Source organism: Protopterus annectens, chromosome 11.part0 (assembly GCF_019279795.1).
Source record: "Protopterus annectens isolate FY-2018-M chromosome 11.part0, PAN1.0, whole genome shotgun sequence".
Lineage (NCBI taxonomy): Eukaryota > Metazoa > Chordata > Ceratodontiformes > Protopteridae > Protopterus > Protopterus annectens.
This window is the reverse complement of record NC_056745.1, coordinates 840,551,011-840,571,142: the sequence shown is the minus strand read 5'-3', so window position 1 is coordinate 840,571,142 and position 20,132 is coordinate 840,551,011.

The following is a 20,132-nucleotide window of genomic DNA, read 5'->3' as shown; positions in this document are numbered from 1 at the left end:
AAATGTTTCTTATCCAAAAAAGACCTGCTGCCTGACAACTATCTACTTGTTTCATGGGGAAAACATGATCAAAGTAAAAAATGAAAAGCAAACAAGAAACAAGCTCAAGATACATTACTTAAAGGATTACTGTACAGGTTATGGACCACACATGATTGGCATTCTGTTTAGTTTATGGGTAAAGTCTGTAGAGATGACTGTAAGTCTCCAACAAGTGTAATGAGCTTTTTAAAATAATGGAATCCTGTCCTTTAGTACCCAAGGCTTATACATTATCTAGTCAAATATTCTCTGCATGGCAACAACAGAAAGGCTTTCAATGTTGGCAATTCTTTAACAGTATGCTTATTAAAGCTTACTTGCATCTTACGATCTCAGACAAGCTTACCTTATGGTCATTAAAGCATTGCTGCTTAAACACAGAGCAACAGGCACTTTCTGAGTAATAAGCATAAATCTGAGTAATAAGCATAAATCAACAGTACAAAAATATGACAGAAACCAGACCATTCTGCAAAATCAAGAACAGATGAAAAGCCACTGTAGTACTTGTGTCTACCTTGGATGGGGGGACACACTGCACATTTACACTACATAACTACTCCTTGCCTTGCTTGGACACATCCAGAGTCACTACATGGGGGAGTGGGGTGCAACAAGCATGTCACAATTTGAAATGTCTCTGGCTGACTGTGATGGCCCTGACACATTTGTCATACCTCTCAACCTCAGAGCAAGAAATCTGGACAAAGCCATACACAGAAGTGGGACAAAGGCCCAAAAATAAGGACAATTTTTAAATATTGCTCTAATAAACTTAGAAAGATAATAGAATAGGTCTTGCATTAGTATGAATTTTCTGAAGGATATAAAATCTGAAAGTCAAATGTCTGTCATTATTTTCTAACTTCAGTCTTTAGTGATTTGTCACTAATTTGCCAAAAAACACAATTTTATGAAAAATGGACCAAAAATGTGATGCAAAAATATAAAATAGCTACACAATACAGCTGGGAACCTGTCAAAGAAGGGACACTTTAATATTAGTACTGCTAACTTGAGCAACTGACAAAATAAAAGAATCTACATGCATTTCAAGTAATCTATAACTTTGATTATTACAGTTATTTCTTAATTGTAAACCCTCCATGTTTTCTTCCAAAATTGCTATTTTGCGGAGGGATTATTAGGGGGAAGAGCAACATTTTGAGCCAAAATCGGGGACAGTTGAGAGGTTGGCAATGCCTAATTCTATAAAGCAATTTATTTGCATGTACCTCTCAACTTGTTAATGCAGTAAATCTGAACAAGGCCAAATATATTGGGGGAACATATAAACAGTATTAAAAATTGCTCTTGTATAAATTGAGACAGTTGATAGAATAACAGTTCTTACTTTAGCATGCATTTTTCTGAAGGTTATGAAGTCTGAAACTCAGTGTATCATTATTTAGTGACTTAATTCCTAAATGATTTGCCAGAAAACTACAAATTTTATGAAGAACAAACCAAAATAAGAAGCAAAAATCTATTCATTCTTTGAAAATCTGGACAGTTGGGAGGTATAGTTCAGCTGGGCCTGTCTGAGTTTGCTGCCCTTCCCCCCTGACAAACTCATGGTTGAATGGAGCCTCTGCAGCCATTCCAATGAACCATTACTTGGCTATTTCACTCCATTTACCATAAACACTAATGTGCATACTGCTTTACTTCTATGATGAGTTGGACTTCATTTGAAAGTTTTATTTTGTATTTTACAGCACAAACACTAAGTCATCTGCTAAACAAAGCAATGCAGTCTCACAATGAAAACTTAGCATTAAAACTTCTCTGCCCTTGAAATTCACATTCATTGAAACAGCATTGAAACCCACATTCAAAGAAAATACATTTTGCCAGTGGCAGATAAAGATTAATTTTGGGCTGTTTTGAAATCATAGGCCCTTGCATATGAAACATACATGTGGGGCAGGATTCACGAAGGCTTGCATGGAGTGTAAGAGACGTGTAACACTCCATGCAAGCCTCGCGATCCAGGAACAGCCCTAAACTCCGTGTAAGAGACCAGTTAAAACGTCTCTTACATGGACTGGGCGTGGACATGCTAAATACCTCACTTGCAGCCGAAAGGTATGCAAATGAGGTATATTAGCGATCCACGAAGCAGAAACCAGCCCGTGTAAGAGACGTTTTAGCTGCAGAAATGTACTCAGTTGACAACTGAGTACGTTTCTACAAATTCCACAACGGAGACATGCCAGCTCCAAATAAAGGGTGTATATGTCTCAGGCAGCATGCCAATGGCCAAATATGTGGCCATTGGCAAGGTAACCCGATGCAAAAATAAACCCAGCGCAGCCCAGCGCAAATGGGCTGCGCTGTATAAAACATAAAAATGAAGGTTATAAACCCACAAATGTGGGTTTCATGCAATACATGGAATGACAATGCAGGGACCAGCAGACCAAAAACAACATGGCCACCGTGTAGTGGTTGCTAAGGGGGGAAGCTGAGTCTAAGACATGTAACTAAGCATTAGTAGGCAATCTCATGTAAATGAGGGTTAGGATACTGAATCTCACAGTCACATAGCAAATGAGCACAATCTGAGTAGTGTAAGAGATACATAAGGGGGAGGAATAGAGTAGGAGATAGGTGACATCACAGGGGGGAATGGTAGAAAGAAATGCAGTTCATTAGAGGTCAGTGTAACATGACAGATGACAGACACAGATCATGGAAAGAGGTGTGCCACAAGATAAGTCTGGGAAAGTCAAGAAATGGAAGGTGTACACTGTTACTTACACCAAAGTTTCTTGCTGGGCATGCATGCGCACGTGTGCGCACCATGAAGCACGAGTAGGGCAGTGTGTGCGCGTGTAAGGCAGACTGAGCATGTGGGAGCGTGTTGGGAGATGTTTAACACTGTTTGCGCTGGTGTGCGCGCGTGTAGGGCAGGCTGAGCATGTGGGAGCCTGTTGGCAGACGTGTAACAGTGTTTGCACGGGTGTGTGCGCGTTTTAACCCAAATAAGTAGATTCTGAACAGTGTAAGCACTTGTGCGCACGTGTAAGCCACTGTGAGCGTGTTTCTGCTAGTATGCACGTTGCTCCCCCCCTGAGGAAACAGAAAGGAAAAAGGAAGCAACAGAATTAGTAGGAAGCTAGCAGGGATAACTGCTGAAGCTAGCAGGTGAAAACAATTAGAAGCAGGCAATTACACAGGCAGAGTAGTAGCCCAGCCCAGCACTTAAAACTCTGCAAACAGTAGTGCAGGATGTTTCTCTTAGGAGACACTGCAAGACAGGAGTAAGCTAATAGAAGTGAAAACTGAAAAAGCTTCACTCAGAGCAGAAATATTAGGGGCTGCCATAGCTGTTATAATGAGACATAGGTGACTTGCTGAGGGTGGTGACAATGCAGATGGTGCCAGACAACCCCAGTGAGGAGACGGAGAAGAGTGTACAGGCCCAGGGTCACCTACCACGGGTTACATGAGTTGGAGATAGTAGAGCGCTATAGAGTGGACAGAGAGCTCCTGCAGCAAATTGTTGAGCTGTGCAGGCCACGCCTCACACACAGAACCAACAGAGGGGAACCCATCCCAGTGGAAACCAAGGTATGTGTTGGCCTAAGAATACTAGCAACAGGTACCTTCCAGAGACCAATTGGCGATATGATGGGGATATCACAGGCATCAGCCTCCAGGGTACTGCACCAGTTCCTGGATGCCATGTCAGCACATGTTGGTGATCATGTATATTTCCCCAATGCCCGTGAGGTATTGGCCAGCAATATGCGTCTCTTCCAGCAAATAGCGGAATACCCTGAGGTAGTGGGTGCAATAGACTGCACGCACATACGCATCAAAGCACCAGCCGGTGAGCAGGGTAGGGCCTACATTAACCACAAGGGCTTCCCCTCCATCAACTGCCAGGTCGTGTGTGATGCCCAGGGCATAATAATGAATGTGTGTGCTGGCTGCCCTGGGAGTTACCATGATTCCCACATCTGGCATTTGACGCAGCTGTACCAGACATTTGCCAATGGGGACATCCCACACGGACACCTAGTGGGGGATGCAGGTTATGCACTGGAGCTGTGGCTGATGACACCCATCAGAAACGCACACACACCTGAACAGGAACGCCATAATGAGGCACATGCACAAACATGTAATGTAATAGAGCGTGTGTTTGGGCTGCTCAAGTCACGGATTTCTGTGTCTGGGCACATCTGGTGGAGCCTTGCAGTACACACCAACTACATGTACCCAAATTGTCATGGTATGTGCTATGCTACATAATATGATCTTGCGAAAACAGCTGCAGCAGGACCAGCATAGGGCTGGGCCAAACAGCCCCCCACCATTGCCAAGGCCATCACAGGCAGAGCGTGACTTGGAGGAGGAACAACCTGAGCCTGCCCCAGTAGGTAGAAGGAGGCGTGCCCAGTATGCCCTGGCCTTGGCAAAGAGGCAACACATAGCACATACACTGGCTCAGTAGGAACCCTGGGAATGATACCCTCTCTGACTCACTCAAATAATAACATGGATGCCTAAAATGACATGACCTGCTCACAAACATGTACAGGGAAGTGTAATATGTGCATCCAACAGAGGCAGCCCTGCAGCACCACCTGAGGCATGAATGCCATGTGTTAAGTAATGTAACACCATGTACTATATGCACACCTGAGCACCCTGACTAACATCCACCCTCACCAAGCATGAAGCCACAAAATGACAATGGGATGATCAAGTGCAATAACTGGCTAAAGTAATGCAGTTAGTCAAAGGGGAGCCAATGTGTTTCAGGCTGGGAAGACATGCGGAGCATGACATGATGCACCACCTGCTAGGGGTGGTGTACACCTATCATTCCATGCCCCATGGATACTGGCAAAGGCTGTCAGTACCCACAGCATGCCCTGAATAGGTAAGTCTCAAAACACAAACCCACTTTCATAGGTACCAAAAGGGATAGGAACCTAGATGTAATGCTACCCAATGCCAGAAGTCTAAACAGCAAGATGTGTGCAGTGTAAACGCACACAGTATGGAGAATGTAGATATCAGTCCTGTAATAGAGAACTGGGTCAAGGCTCACATCAGCACCCTAACACTACCAGGTCACACATCATACTGTGCTATACAGCCGCAAAACATGGAACAAGCTACAAAAGGAGGGTGACTAGCAATAAATGTCAAGGATAACCACACCCCCATGTTGGTACCACAACAAGAAGCAGCACTGATTAGCCATGGTCAAATACCAATGGCTAAAACTGCCTCCCAGTATATAGCCTGCTGCAGACTACTGCCCTAATACCAGGAACTGCACCTGGCCTATGTTGGAATACATGAATATATCAAGCCCCCAAAACAACATTATATTGCTTGAGTGAAAATACCTAGACATATACCGGGAGCATTATACTAGCACCAACACAGTTGGAGAAAAGTTCCCAGAATCCATAAACAAAAATGCCCAGGAACAACGTACCCCTCCCACAAGAGGGGTAAGCATACTGGATGTGATAATCAGCAACATGTGTACTGGATGACAAGATGAGAGGTGTATCCTTCACTGGTAAGACCAGACTATAGAGTAATCACACTGGATATACACATCCCGACCCCAGTCCCTGGCCAGAATACCACAGTGAAAAACATGTGTAAAGCATAGGTTGCAGCCCTCCAAACTGATGTTGAATCCACGAAAGGCCCTGTGCAAGTGCAGAATATGGGACACACCGCAGAACATGTTATACAGGCATTCCATGAACACAGCCAGGAATGCTTGGAGTATGCAATCACAAATAACAACAACACACAATGCCATACACGCAGGCATCTGGCATGCTGGACTCCAGCCATTACCAAACCATGCAAGAGAATGAGGAAGCTACCACATGATAGAGCAAACATAAAAGGGAAGTAATCACTGACCAGTAGTATGGCAATAACATATGTCCACACATACAATCCACTAAGTCCAGCCACAACAAGTAGAATCTGTGAATCCAGAGGCAATGTGACACCTGTCCCAAGTACACAGACAACCACAACTCCCCCCAATAAATACAAATATATGTGATAGATGCAACCATGTATCCAAACCAGAGGTTGAGCTCCCCCAACTCAGTACTGTCAAAACTAGTCAGGAGGAGAAGGTAACCACATCCACCACAAACCCAGTCCCACATAGACCTACCACAACTGTAAACCAAACACATAAACACAGAAAAACATTCCCAGAGGCCCTAATTACCAACACACCACACCAACAGAAGTCTCCAAAGCAGATCACAAGCAACCACAACCTCCAAACATAGCACATGCAATGAATAGTACACAAAGCTGGTGTGCCAAACAGTCACAGGCCAGAAGGAGAAACAACATGCCTGATACAGTTGTAATAGGTGTCTGTATAGGCAGACACACTGCTGTCCTACTCACCAGACTGAACAAGGGAAAGGGTAGAGTAAGCTGCCTGTAGGCTGCCACAAAATGCCACATAACACAAGTATGCAGGTCACCCCAAAGCAAGCAGAAATATGATGCACTCAATGTCCATGCTGGTGTGAATGACCTGAGATGTACCTCCCTGGTCTACATGAAAAGAGACATGGATGATCTCTCTGAGTATGTACCCCAGGCCGGTATGACACTGGCTGTGTGCAGCATCCAACCCTCACCAAGAATGATGCCACAGTACAAACACAGAATGATCATGTTTAACAGCTGGCACAGTTACAGCTGTCAGTCCAAGAGGGTCTAATGTCTGTCTGCTTGAGATGTCAAGCATGACAAGCCATGCTGCTGTTCCAGGGATGGCTTGCATCTGTTACCCCTGTGCGTCTGGATACTGGATAAGGCCTTTGCCACCTCCATAGAGCCGTATGTAGGCAAGGCCAAAAAGACTACCCACCACCCTAGAAAACATAAGTAGTAAGAAACATAAGGGTAATGCTGACCAATGCCAGATGTGTAAACTGCAATATGCATGCCCCTGAGGCACTTCCCATTATGGAGAACATCGATGTCTGTGCAGTGACAGAAGCCTGCTGCAAGCCTAGTGATAGCACACCAGCACTACCAGGTTATACCACATATCATGTGTTATGGCCCCAACACCTGGACCAAAACATCAAAGGAGTGGGAGTATCCATATGCAGCACAGACACCCATATGGCCAGGTAACTGACAATGCACAAAGCAGCAGAGACCACCCATGTGCACCTAAGTGTAGTCAAAACTGATGTACAGTCTGTAGCATGCGACAGACCACACTCTCACACACAAGAACTCCACCCAGACATCCTGAAGACACTGGACAGTATGAATGTCCCACCAAATACCAGACAAGGTACACACAAATTACCACATAGGTGGCAAACCATTATGTATGCAAGGAGTAATCAGGGACCTAGGGACACAAGTCGACAGTAATCTGTCATGTGACACTCACAATGCCAATGTGGCTAGGAAGATTGTCGATATTGGACACCGTATCATGAAAGGATTCACATCTACATCAACAGAGGTCACTGTGCCGCTGTACTGTTCCCTTATCAGACCCATAATCTAGTACAATGACTCATATGGGATGTACCGTACATGACACCTGCAGCGGTTCGGAAGACCTCATAGTTACCCCACCAAGAGGATAAAGGCTGTGAAATATATGTCATATGCTACCTGGCTGTAGACACCCCAGCTGAATGCAGTCACAGACTGCCTACACAGAGGCATTGTATGTCTGTTGTACAAGGCCATGTCCAACACAGGAGTAATGGACATGCTCCACCACAGGAAAGCAAAGCCATTGGAGCTGTGAGAGTGACAGATGTCAGCCTCAACACATAATGAAATAAGATGTGCTGGAGGGACAGATACATAACCCAGAGGTTCCCCACACCCAGAAACAGGATCCCAATCCATATTAGGCAGAGCCCCTCACTGACACCCCTCAACAGGAATATTGCCAAGTGGATGGATGATCGTACATGTATACTGGGGGTCTTCACTGTGTCACGACCAGACAGAGGCACAGTAAAGAAATTCATAAATGGCCATAATAGACACATAGTATGGGGTGGCAAAAGACACATGCACTCTGGCTAGGCTTACTAATGCCCTAGAGTGGATAGCCTAGTATGAACCCATGAACCTATGAAGATACAAATTGTACAGGACACTAAGGATAATCACAAGGCTTACCTAACTGATGGTAGGAACCATGTTGGGCATCCACAGATATGCTCCGAATCACACAGATATTACAAACAACATACCAAACACACACACATATTGCTAACATACAACCTGACAGGTGCAGTGCAAACACCCCCCCCCCCCAGAGTGCAAAATATCTATCCCAGCAGACTGCTGGTCCCCTGACATTGCAGATGCTGAGGTAACAGCCATCATCTGCAAAGCAAAACACACAGCAGCAAAGGTATGTGATGGTGTCCTGGGTTGAGGCCAACATGGACTCCAAGAATAATGGAATGCCAAATCACACTACTGCCCAATGTCAGCCTTACCACAGGATATGTACCCAAAGAGCAGTGTACAACAACAGTGGTCCTTCACAACAAAGGTGTTTCCTGAATGGATACTGCAAACTACCACCCCAGGATCCTGTCAAGCTTGGTCTGCACAGCTATGGAAAGGATCAGTATGTACCACAGACAGAAGGCTATTGTGGACCTAATGATACTGGACCCTACACAGTATGGCTGTCGTAACTGCAGATCCTGCCCCTAAACATGTTTGACCCATTTGAAGCAGTCAGTAAGGTCATTGATGAGGGCAATGTGGTCCACACAGCATAGCTGGACCGTGCATATGCTTCTAGACAATACCGTACGAGTTCAGTATGGATATGTTCACCAGCTTAAATATATACCCCTATGTCAGTAGAGGAGTTGCAAACCAGACCAAGGACAGAACTGACATGGTCAGACATGCCGCATCCATGTCAGACTACAAAGCAGATATGAGTGGCATCCCACAAGGCCTGGTCCTGGGCCCCCCCCCCTTCTGTATATATGTCCCATAGGTATAGGCCAACATGGAAGGACTGTGACTGAACATGTAAGCAGAGGAGTACAAACAGCCCACCATATCCGACCCCCAGCTGACACAAGCAACCCACAAAAGGGCCACCTACAAACAGACAACTGGAGCCATAGCCATGTCAGCAAGCTAATTGCAGAACTGTGTATAGACAACCACCGTGGATATACAGTAAGTGCCCACAAATTACCACACAGGTGTTAACCCATGACGTACCTAACATGTAATGAGAGACCTGGGTACAAAAGGTGATAGATATCATGCACTGGACAAACATGAGGCTGTAGTGTTTGCAGAAACATATACTATATACCCACCCAAACATGAAGGTTAGCAGATGTAGATAAGGGGATGTCACTGTGGCTCTGCAGTCATCCTCCATCAGCGTCACAATTGACTACAATAGCCCCTGTGGGATATACCTCAGCAGACACCTCCATCAACTGTAAAGTCCACAACAGTACCCCACCAGGAGTAGCAAAGAGCATGAACAGATGCCATGTGTTGCCTGAGTAAACAAACTGCAGCCCCACACACTGCCATACTGCCCAGCTACAGGCAAGCTGTGCCTGATGTATGAAGCCATGTCCAACCTGGAATCAATGAACATGCTGCACCTTGTACAATCTGAATGGCAGTGAGCTGTGCACATGAGAGACCTGAACCCCAGCACTGGCATACATAGGACAAGCTGTACAGAATGATCCATAACACCGAAGGCACCCCCACTCTTCAGTAAACTCCCGGTACAGGTCAGCCAGAGAGTCACTTATCGACACTCCTCAAGAGGAATCCTGATGAGTGGATGGGAGATGGTAGGCTAACCCTGGGTATCACTGTTATGTCAGAGGTAGACGGAGGCACAGTATACTAACCATGACATATGTCATGGCAAACCCCAGTTACAATGTGTGTCGAAGGACAAACACACCCTGTGACTAGCATCAGAAATGGCCTAGGGAACATCGCTAGTGTTTGCCAATGTCCACCCATGTTGTGGAATACACTACCAATGTTGGACGAGCCTGGTGTAGGTAGTCCATATCTGAACATAATGCAACATGGTCATATGTGCACAACTGGCCCCTACACAGTCTGTTGTGCTCACTATGAAGATGTCAAGCAGTCATAGGACTAAAGACCAGGATACTGTCCACCACAGTGAAAGTACTGAACCAGTACACTATACGGTACTACAGTGTTAGGTCATTATGAAGGTATGTTGAGAACTGTCTGCAAAGTATCCCATGCAATCCCTGCAGGCACAGTATAATCCCTGTTGTGGCAGACACGAAGCAGTTGGCCAGTTAGTACACAACATGACACCCAACACACAACCATAAATGTGAGATATTGTTGAAGTTCACACACACCCAAATATGTGGTGGACTTCAGAGTGTAACATATGGAAAGCTCACACTGGGCATGCTCGCACACTTTGATAAATGAGGCATATGTCAGACAACATGCCATGGAAAGGCTGAACTGGGCATGCTCACACACTTAGGCCATATCTCCGTTTAGCAGTTGGCCACACATATCTGGTATTTGTACGTGTCAGTCCAGGAACCAACCACAACACAGCAATCTGCCCAGTGCACACAGTAAATGACTACAGAGACATAAGTGATATAGTGGATCGCCGTCATATGCAAACATCTTCCACAGATACACAAGTTGGTCATAGGAACAGGGAATGCTATGGCAATAAAGACCTGCAAACAGTAGAACAGCACAACAAATATTGTGCATCCGACAATTGAACATATGGGTGTAGAGGTCAATACTAGGCTTGTTGCCCTAGGGAATGACAGCTCAGCCAGAGTGTGCTTGGCATCTGCATCCCCAGTACAGTAGGCTACTGTGCCACTGTAAAGTAGGTCACATAAGGCAACGTGTGAGGCTAGTGAGCTGTGCCTCTGTCAAGCAGGGGCACCGTGGAGGTCCCAGGGATTGAATGTACTAAGCCACAGCCATGTTGTCGGTGTGTGCTGGAAGAGGGTTGCTGAGGATCTCCAACAGTAAGTGTCCATCAATAACAGACTGAGGGGAGCCCTATCTGCATTCTCTGGACAATTCCACTGTCAACACTGTGTTGTGATGATTATGTGTGAATGAAGTGCCGTGCCGGAACTGTTCACAGATGTCCTCCCTCTGTGGGCTACAGCTCTGCAATGTATTAGCTCACTCTGTCTGTTGTACTGATCATATATGGCTGGTGTACACCTGACAGGTGTCTTGTTGTGGAGCAGTCATGGGTATATGTGGGATAGCATGATCAATGCAAACCGTACACATGCTCATAGAATGCAATTGTCAAGGATTATGCTGAGTGGCCAGTATAGTCCCCCAGCATGGGTCCTCTGAAGTCGTCCACCCCAGTCCTCACAAGTGTAGAGTCTGCCTTGCCTGGGTGTGGAGATGGGATATGGATGTCCAGGGAAAGGTGGGTATGGTCAGATATCAACAATGGTGGTCTACCTCTGGTGTGGAACAGTGAGTACCCACGTTGCAGATGGACAGGTGCAATATGTATTCCCCCATGTGGCTGTGGTGTGTGGTTCTGCCATAGCACATGGACCCACAAATTGTAGTGGCTGTAGGGTAAAGTGGTAGAGGCCTGAGTAGTTCTCACACACAATATGCCTGTACCTGATGTTAACAACTGGAATGGTGTATGTGAACACCTGCATATCCTGGCACTGTTCCCAGGGAAGCTAAGTGTGTGTCCTGGATGTGGGTGTGGTGTTCTGGACTGGTTGTGTTGTGTGTTACAGGTCCTGTGGTCACAAAGCATGGTATAGAACATAACCTGCCAGTGCGATGTGCATATCTGACCCTGACGTAGGTGGCTGCAAATGCATATATATGATATCCCCCACCTGACAGGTAGTACTACATGTACATACCTCTGTAGAAATAAAGATGTCAGCACCCTATAAATACTGCAGGTGCAGAACAGATGCCCAGTAATTCGGATAGTGCACTCTGCTAATGCGTCTCCCTTAAGTGTCATAATATAGTTAGGTAGGGGTTTGAATCCTGCAAATGCTCAGTGTGTGGGTGGGTGAGTGGGGTTTGTGTGTGTGAAAGTCTGTGAGAGGAAATGTCCCTTTTGGCAACTGGGAAAACACACTACAGGATGCACATTCCCCTTTCTAAACACTGATGATGTCAGCACCCTATAAGTACAGCAGGAGAAGGGGAACCTCCCAGTAATGCGAATACCGTGCTCTGCTAATGCGTCTCCCTCAAGTGTCATAATATAGTTAAGTAGGGGTTTGAATCCTGCAAATGCTCAGTGTGTGTGGAGGGGGTTAGTGTGTGTGCAAGTCTGTATGAAGGAAATATCCCTTTTGGCAACTAGGAGAACACACTACAGGATGCACATTCCCCTTTCTAAACACTGATGATGTCAGCACCCTATAAGTACAGCAGGAGAAGGAAAACATCAAGTAATTCAAATAGCGCGCTCCACTAATGCATCTATCACGAGTGTCATAACATAGTTAGGTAGGGGTTTAAATCCTGCAACTGCCCAGTGTGTGTGGAGGGGGGTTAGTGTGTGTGCTAGTCTGTGTGAGGGAGATATCCCTTTTGGCATCTGTGAAAGCACTCTACAGGATGCACATTCCCCATCTCAGCACGAATGATGTCAGCACCCTATAGGTACAGCAGGAGAAGGGAAATCTCCCAGTAATTCGAATAGTGCACTCTGCTAATGCGTCTCTCCCAAGTGTCATAGTAAAGTTAGGTAGGAGTTTGAAACCTGTAAATGGCATGTGTGTGTGTTTGGATGTGGGGACTCTGTGTGTGTGCAATTCTGTATGACAAACATGTGCTTTACTGAAATCAGGAGATCGCACTACATGATGCACATTACCCTTTCCAAACAGTGATGATGTCAGCACCCTATACATACAGCTGGAGAAGAGACATCGACCAGTAATCAGAATAGCGCAATTTGCTACAGCATCACTCTCAAGTGCCATAACATATTTAGGTAGGGGTTTGAAACCTGCAAGTGGCAAGTGTGTGTGTGTTTGGATGTGGGGAGTTTGTGTGTGTGCATTTCTGTATGAAAAACATGTTAGTTTTGGCAATCAGGAGATCACACTACCTGATGCACATTACCCTTTCAAAACACTGATGATGTCAGCACCCTATAAGTACAGCCAGAGAAAAGGGACCATCTAGTAATCTGAATAGTGCACTTCGCTAATGCGTCTCTCTCACGTGTCGTGACTTAGTTAGGTAGGGGTATGAATCCTGCAAGTGTGCGTGTGTGTGTGTGTGGGGGTAGTAGGCTGTGTGTAAATGCAAGGGTGAGAGAACAGATCCTTTTGGCAAATACTACAATACACCAGATGCTGCATATTCCCCCAGTAAACACAGGGGATGTCACCACACTATCAGCACAGCCAAACAGGGCTAGTTGGTCAGTAATGCCAATAGCGCGCTCTGCTACTGGGTCTATTACCATTGTCAGAGTACAGATAGTTATGTTTTGGTAACCCACAACTGCCACGTGTGGTTTGTGTCACACATTATGACCTTGTGTGGGTCTTTGTGCATAACAATGCATGCCATTGCCTAAACCAGCAATGGCATTGCACACATGATGTATGTGTGTGACACATACACATAAATACCAGTGACCTGCAGTAGTTACCATGTCTGACACATGCCTCAAGTGGATAAATGGTATTTGCAATGCATAACAATATGACTGTGTCTTACTGTGCAGGGGCCACACGCGGTATGTGTCTATACAGTGTGGGTGTATATGGTAAAATACCTACAGCAGGGGATACACATCTGGTCTGGGCCATATAGTCTACATGTAGTCAATGTAAATGTGCTGCATGTTCCTACCTGTTGTGGGAGTGGTAACATGTCATTCCACTGCAATTCAGTGACCACATGCTGTGAACCCTTCAACTAGTGTGTTGTAGTTACAGTAATGCTCACGCACAATGTTTGGCTGGATGCAGTCCAGCCATATAAAGACAGTTCTTGAGACTGTCATATTGCCAGTGTTGTTATGGAGGATAGGTGGTTTTCCTGTGTATGGGAGGGTTGTGTGTGCCAGGCTATGAACCAGATGGCAGTCCGACACACTGTTAGCTGCACATGATTAGGCCCTGATGCTTTGTGCTGTGCCAACAACCTGGAGGTGTGTGTATCTGTGGTGCCTTGGGATACCACCCCCCTGTCCATGTGTGTTATATGTGTAGGGGATGACAGGCATGGTATGAGGCATAACCTGGCAGTGATGGGTTGCACCTGTGAGCCATGAATCAGGACTCTGGTACTGCACAGACATTGCAGTTCACCGTGCTGAGGACGGTGTCCAGTGCATGCATCTTGTGGTGTACACTGCTGGTGTTGTGTAGCAGCACTCTTAGTGTCCTAACCTGTGTGATACCCGCGGAGGTGGCTATGTAATCCATGTCCTGCAGCATAAGGCAGTATGTGTGTATCAAGGAGCTTCGCCAATATACATCGGGCCATGGGTGTCACATGCAAGCTGACCCTTGCACATCATTGTGGCTTCCCTAGCATGTAAGCACACGTTGACAGCCAGCGGATACCCTATGAATGACATTGGAGACTGAGCAGAATGTAGACATACAACACCCTTCCTACATATAGTGGTAGCATACCTGATGAGGGTATGTTGGCAACCAAGATCAGGCTCATACTGGCCCATGCCACATGTTGAGAGTTCCATTCTATGTTCCCTATCATGTAGTCCAGGGAGGTATGTCTTAGGTCATCCATAGTGGCATGGTCAATGACTGAGTCATATGTGTCCATGCCTCTGACTGACCTGTATGCATGTGTTCTGTGGTGGACCATAGTGCCCCTGAGGCATATCACTGTGACCTTCACCAGATACAGCCTGTTGAGCGGGACCCCAGTGCAGCACCCACGACAGGTACCTGACACATCTGTAGCAGGTGTGTTGTGTAGCCCTACAGGCTGTGAGTGTGTGGCACACGGGATGTGTGTGCCATGTGTGGCATGTGCTCTGTTCTGATGGAACATATGCCTGTGTGCCAGCTGCGGAGGTGTGTGATGCTCAGGCAGGATGCTATTCTGAGTCCCCACGTATGCCCCAGTGTGTTCAGCATGCTGTCAGTGCATGTCTATGTCTGACTTGTATTGTAGTCACTGTAATATGACATGCCACCTGACAGGGTATGGCATTACTGGGTTCAGAGAGCTCAGGCCCCAGATTGGCTATGTGGTGGCATCCCACACATGTGTTGTACGTTCCTGGCCAAGGGTGATGGCTGACTGCATACATGTGGCAGCTGTGACATTGCCACATGACTCACATAAACCACAACTGGACCATAGAGGTGATTCACAGGTTACCTTTGCACATGCTACCCTAGTAGTGTGATTGCCATGGTGAGTACCAACACATAGGGCCAATGGGGAACAACATACTGAAGGTGTGTATGTGTGGGTGTACTGCTACTGTTTCATAGCACTGGCATATATGACTGCACACATGGGTAAATGCCAGGTAAGACATGTGCAATGTGTCACAGGCAACGTTCATGCGAACAGAATGGACAGTGACGTTCTGTCATGTGTAAACGTGACATATGTATCGTACACTATGCAGATGTCACTAGGAGTCCACAGAAGCACTGTAACTCTGCATTGCAGGTGTAAGCAGTGTTCCAGGGAACCCCAAGCGAACATGCATGCAAACAAAGCTACAGTAAGCAGGGCTGGAAGTAGTTCATTGTACAACAAAGAAGGGGTAACACTAACAGTAAGTAACAATGCAAATATGTAGGCACTATCAACATGTACCCAGGAATACACAGCGCAGATGCCCATGGTAGAACTGATATTATGTCATAGTTAATTGTGATTTGGATTACACTGGTACTGCACACATATCAACATGCGCAAACATCCACATTGCATAGTCGTTGTGGGCAACTTGACACCATTACTGTACATGTCCATCATTGCATATCACTACTTGCATTAGCTTCCCCTGTGCTACCCATGTATGTGGCTATCTGTTGACATCTTTACCACCGGCATGCAATTATGTGCAGCTGTTACACTTTGGTACGTACTATGGGTGCAGATAACAATTCAGGACATTCATACGGTTACTGCATCAGGCATGCTGGGATATACACACAGTCATATCAGCACACTGTACTGTTACCAACATGATACTACTAATACACTTCTATGTAGTCACCCTGTGCATCAGCAACGTGTTTATCTGTTCCCGCAATGATGTTGGAGATTGCAGGAGGTGGCACAGTGTCATCATATGCACAGGGTGTGAATTAGGTATGCCTGAGTCTGCCACTGATACCACCAATTGACATGTGTGTGTATGTGTGTTGGTGAGGGGCAGCAGTACAGGGTGGGGCACTGTTGGTGCAGTGTGTGCGTGTATGTGGTCACCCTAGGTGTTAACATTTTGCATGTGTGTATGCACGCACACAGTTCCACCTCATGGCTGCCATTTACAGGGGTTTGTGGACAGCCACAGGCTGCACCTGGCAGGTCATACAGATCAGTGTCAGTGGGCACGGACACGGTACCTGTGCCTGGCAGGGGTGCTACGGACCGTATCCAGTACTAAGCAAGACTAGGTACTGTCATCAGAAGCTGGAGTGTGTTGACTGGACACAGGTCCCTGTTGGGACTGTCCAGAGCCATGTGCATGTGGTCTCCTGGGGCGTTCCGATGACAGCACAGACCCAGCATTGCTGGGGATGCTGCTGGCACTATGGGGGCATGCTCGGGCCTGTTGTCGTCCGCGCCGACTGCCAGCTGCTGCTGTTGCTGGCATACGGCCACGTCGATGCCGCAACCGCCCACCATTGCCCTGGCTCATGGACATTTGGTTGTGGAACTGCTGTAATATGTCCCCACAACGTCTGTCTATGACATTGGTGAAATTACGGATAGCATCCGTGATGTCACGCATACTGTCAGTCATGGCTGTGCGACATGCTCTCAGCTCCCTCTGACCCTGTCTGGTGTACCTTTCCATACGCGACTGTGCCTGCATGACAGCCCGAAACATAGCTGAGGTTGACAAACCTCTTTGGGCACGTCAGCCAGAGGCAGTACGCCCACTGATGCTCCCACGAGAACCCATGGGCAACTGTCTGTATGGTACCATCGCAGGATCCTGCCCATGGCTGCTGTGTGGGGAAGCATGTGCCACAGATACCACATTACCCTCGTCAATGCCCACTGTATCCTGTCCATCACCTAGGGACAATGGTGACAAAGGATGTACTGGCAGGATGACTGTGCGCAATGATGGGGTTGACAGCTGTGTACTGTCAATTGGCTGACCAATGGTGGACCCTGACACACCTTCCTCTACCATTACACAGATATCATCATTACCAGTACCTGTGGCACCAGATTCAGGTTCCCTGCTGCAGGACACCAGAGCGGCACCAGAACCTGTGGGAGGAAGATAGGAAATACAGTTTACAGTGGCCACACAATGTTACCAGTGATGCACTTATACACACATTCACACATGCACACATGGACACATGCACACATGCACACATGGTCACAGGCACACATGCACACATGGACACAGGCACACATGCAGACATGCACACGTGGACACATGCACACATGCACACAGGCACACATGCACACATGTAGACATGCACACATGGACACATGCACACATGGACACATGCACACATGCACACATGGACACATGCGCAGATGGACACATGCACACATGCACACGTGGACACATGCACACATGGACACATGCACACATGCACACATGCACATATGCACACATGCACACATGGTCACATGTACACATGCACACATGCACACATGCACACGTGGACACAGGCACACATGCACACATGCACACGTGGACACAGGCACACATGCACACATGCACACGTGGACACAGGCACACCTGCACACATGCACATATGCACAAATGGGCACAGGCACACCTGCACACATGCACACCCCGCAGTATACACACAGAGCACTACTGAGTTACACTAGTGTTAGTAGCACTTTCAGGACTATTATAGGTATTATTAAACACACTCACCAGCATGGATGGCCTGCCTTGCTGTAACCCCGGAGGGACCTGCAGAAATGATAAGATTAATGTCAGTGGGCACAACTGTGCCATTGATACTGCATATGATACAGTGCAGTAGTACACCAGTTGCCTTTCACACGTCAGCTGCTGATATTGCCAATATCACACATGCACAATTACATACTATGATGACAGCTACATACCACGGACACACCTTACACATGCATAAACTAACAGTGTACAGAACAGTCAAGTGTACATATGGCATATTACCTGCACGCTCCATGTCGTGCTGCTGTGTGGATCCAGCCTCCATCATGATGCAGGTGTATTGCTGTTGCTGTTCCAGGGCTGGAGCCACAACACTTAGGAGTAGCCCCTCCAGTCTGGTGAGGGGGGATGTGTGGCCACCCCACCTCCTGTGGCAACCTGTTGCCTGTGGATATCCGACGCACGCTGACGGACATTTCTGGTTAAATCACTGCAGTGATGTTGTACCTGCTCATATGTCCTATTATGCGTGCCAATGTCATTTACCCTACGGACAAGGTCTTGCCACAGTGCAGCCTTCTCCTGCTGATTCTGACTGGTGCAGAAAAACAGTATGTCATACTCCCGCACCAGGCTCTGGTGTATCTCCTCATCTTCCGCTGCAGAGTAGGCGGGATTACGCTGACGCACCATCTCCCTGGAAGAGAACACAAACAGGATATCAGCAGACTATGTCAGCAATATATGGCACACATACTATACATGATACTCATGTGTAGTGATATACTACTACTCCCATATGTTGCATGTGTGTGTCTCGTGGTGAATACACAAGTACATGGCCAGATATCAGTGCTCAGCCAACACCTGTGCAACAATACCTGCCACATTCCACACAACATAGTAGCATGCCCCATCGGTCAGCACACTGCGACAGGTCCAATGCACAACCTCACTCTGGGGGTTCATCCCAAGGTACTGTATGTAGGACGCCATCCACTAGTGTGATGTGGACACAAGTTACTTGGCCTGGATATACATATCCCACCACCACCACCAGCACAGTAGACTACTTTGATATGTATGTGATTAGACAGTTATTCACTTGTTAGGACTGAGATAGTATCCATGCAGCACACTGGGCCAGTGGAAGCCACAACCCACACTGCTGACCCCTTTGCAAATGCTTACCACGGACATCCCACAGATTGCATGGAACTTGCACACACATTTCTAACCCAGACCCTATGCACAAAGGTTAGGCATCCTGTCCAGTGGACCCCAGACAGAGGCAGATTGTATAACAATAGCAGGAGGCTACTGCAGGACAGAGCAGATTCACATTAAGGGAAGGCATCTGTGGTCAGCACTGGTAATACGCTACGGTCTCTCATAACAATGGCCACGGCCTACTCTGGGAGGGAAATGGCCACAAACACTATGGATAACCACAAGACCTTCTTCATTTATGTTACACATATGGACCAAATGCCTCAGATATGCTCTGCGTTAATACACACCTACTTAACATTTACCAAACACACAGATATTGGCAACATTCTTGCAGACAGGTTCGGTGCACGTATCCCCCCTCCTTCTCCCCACCAGTTGAAATACTTATCACAGCTGTATGTAACCTCCCTATCATCTCACATGTCCAGGTGAGGGCCGCCCTCAGCAAAGCAGAACACACAGCATCACTGTGACCTGATGGTATCCTGGATGTGTGCTACATGCACTCCAAGAGGACATACAACCGCATATAAGACTGATAATTAATCTTGGCCGTACTACAGGATATGTACCTGGACACTGGCATACAGCAACAGTGGTCCCACACCACTAAGGAGGCACCTCTACTGACCCTGGGAACTACCACGTCATATGCATAACTGGCCTGGTCTGCTAAGCTATGGAATTATTCAGTATGGGACGCATATGCAGCGATATTGGGTAC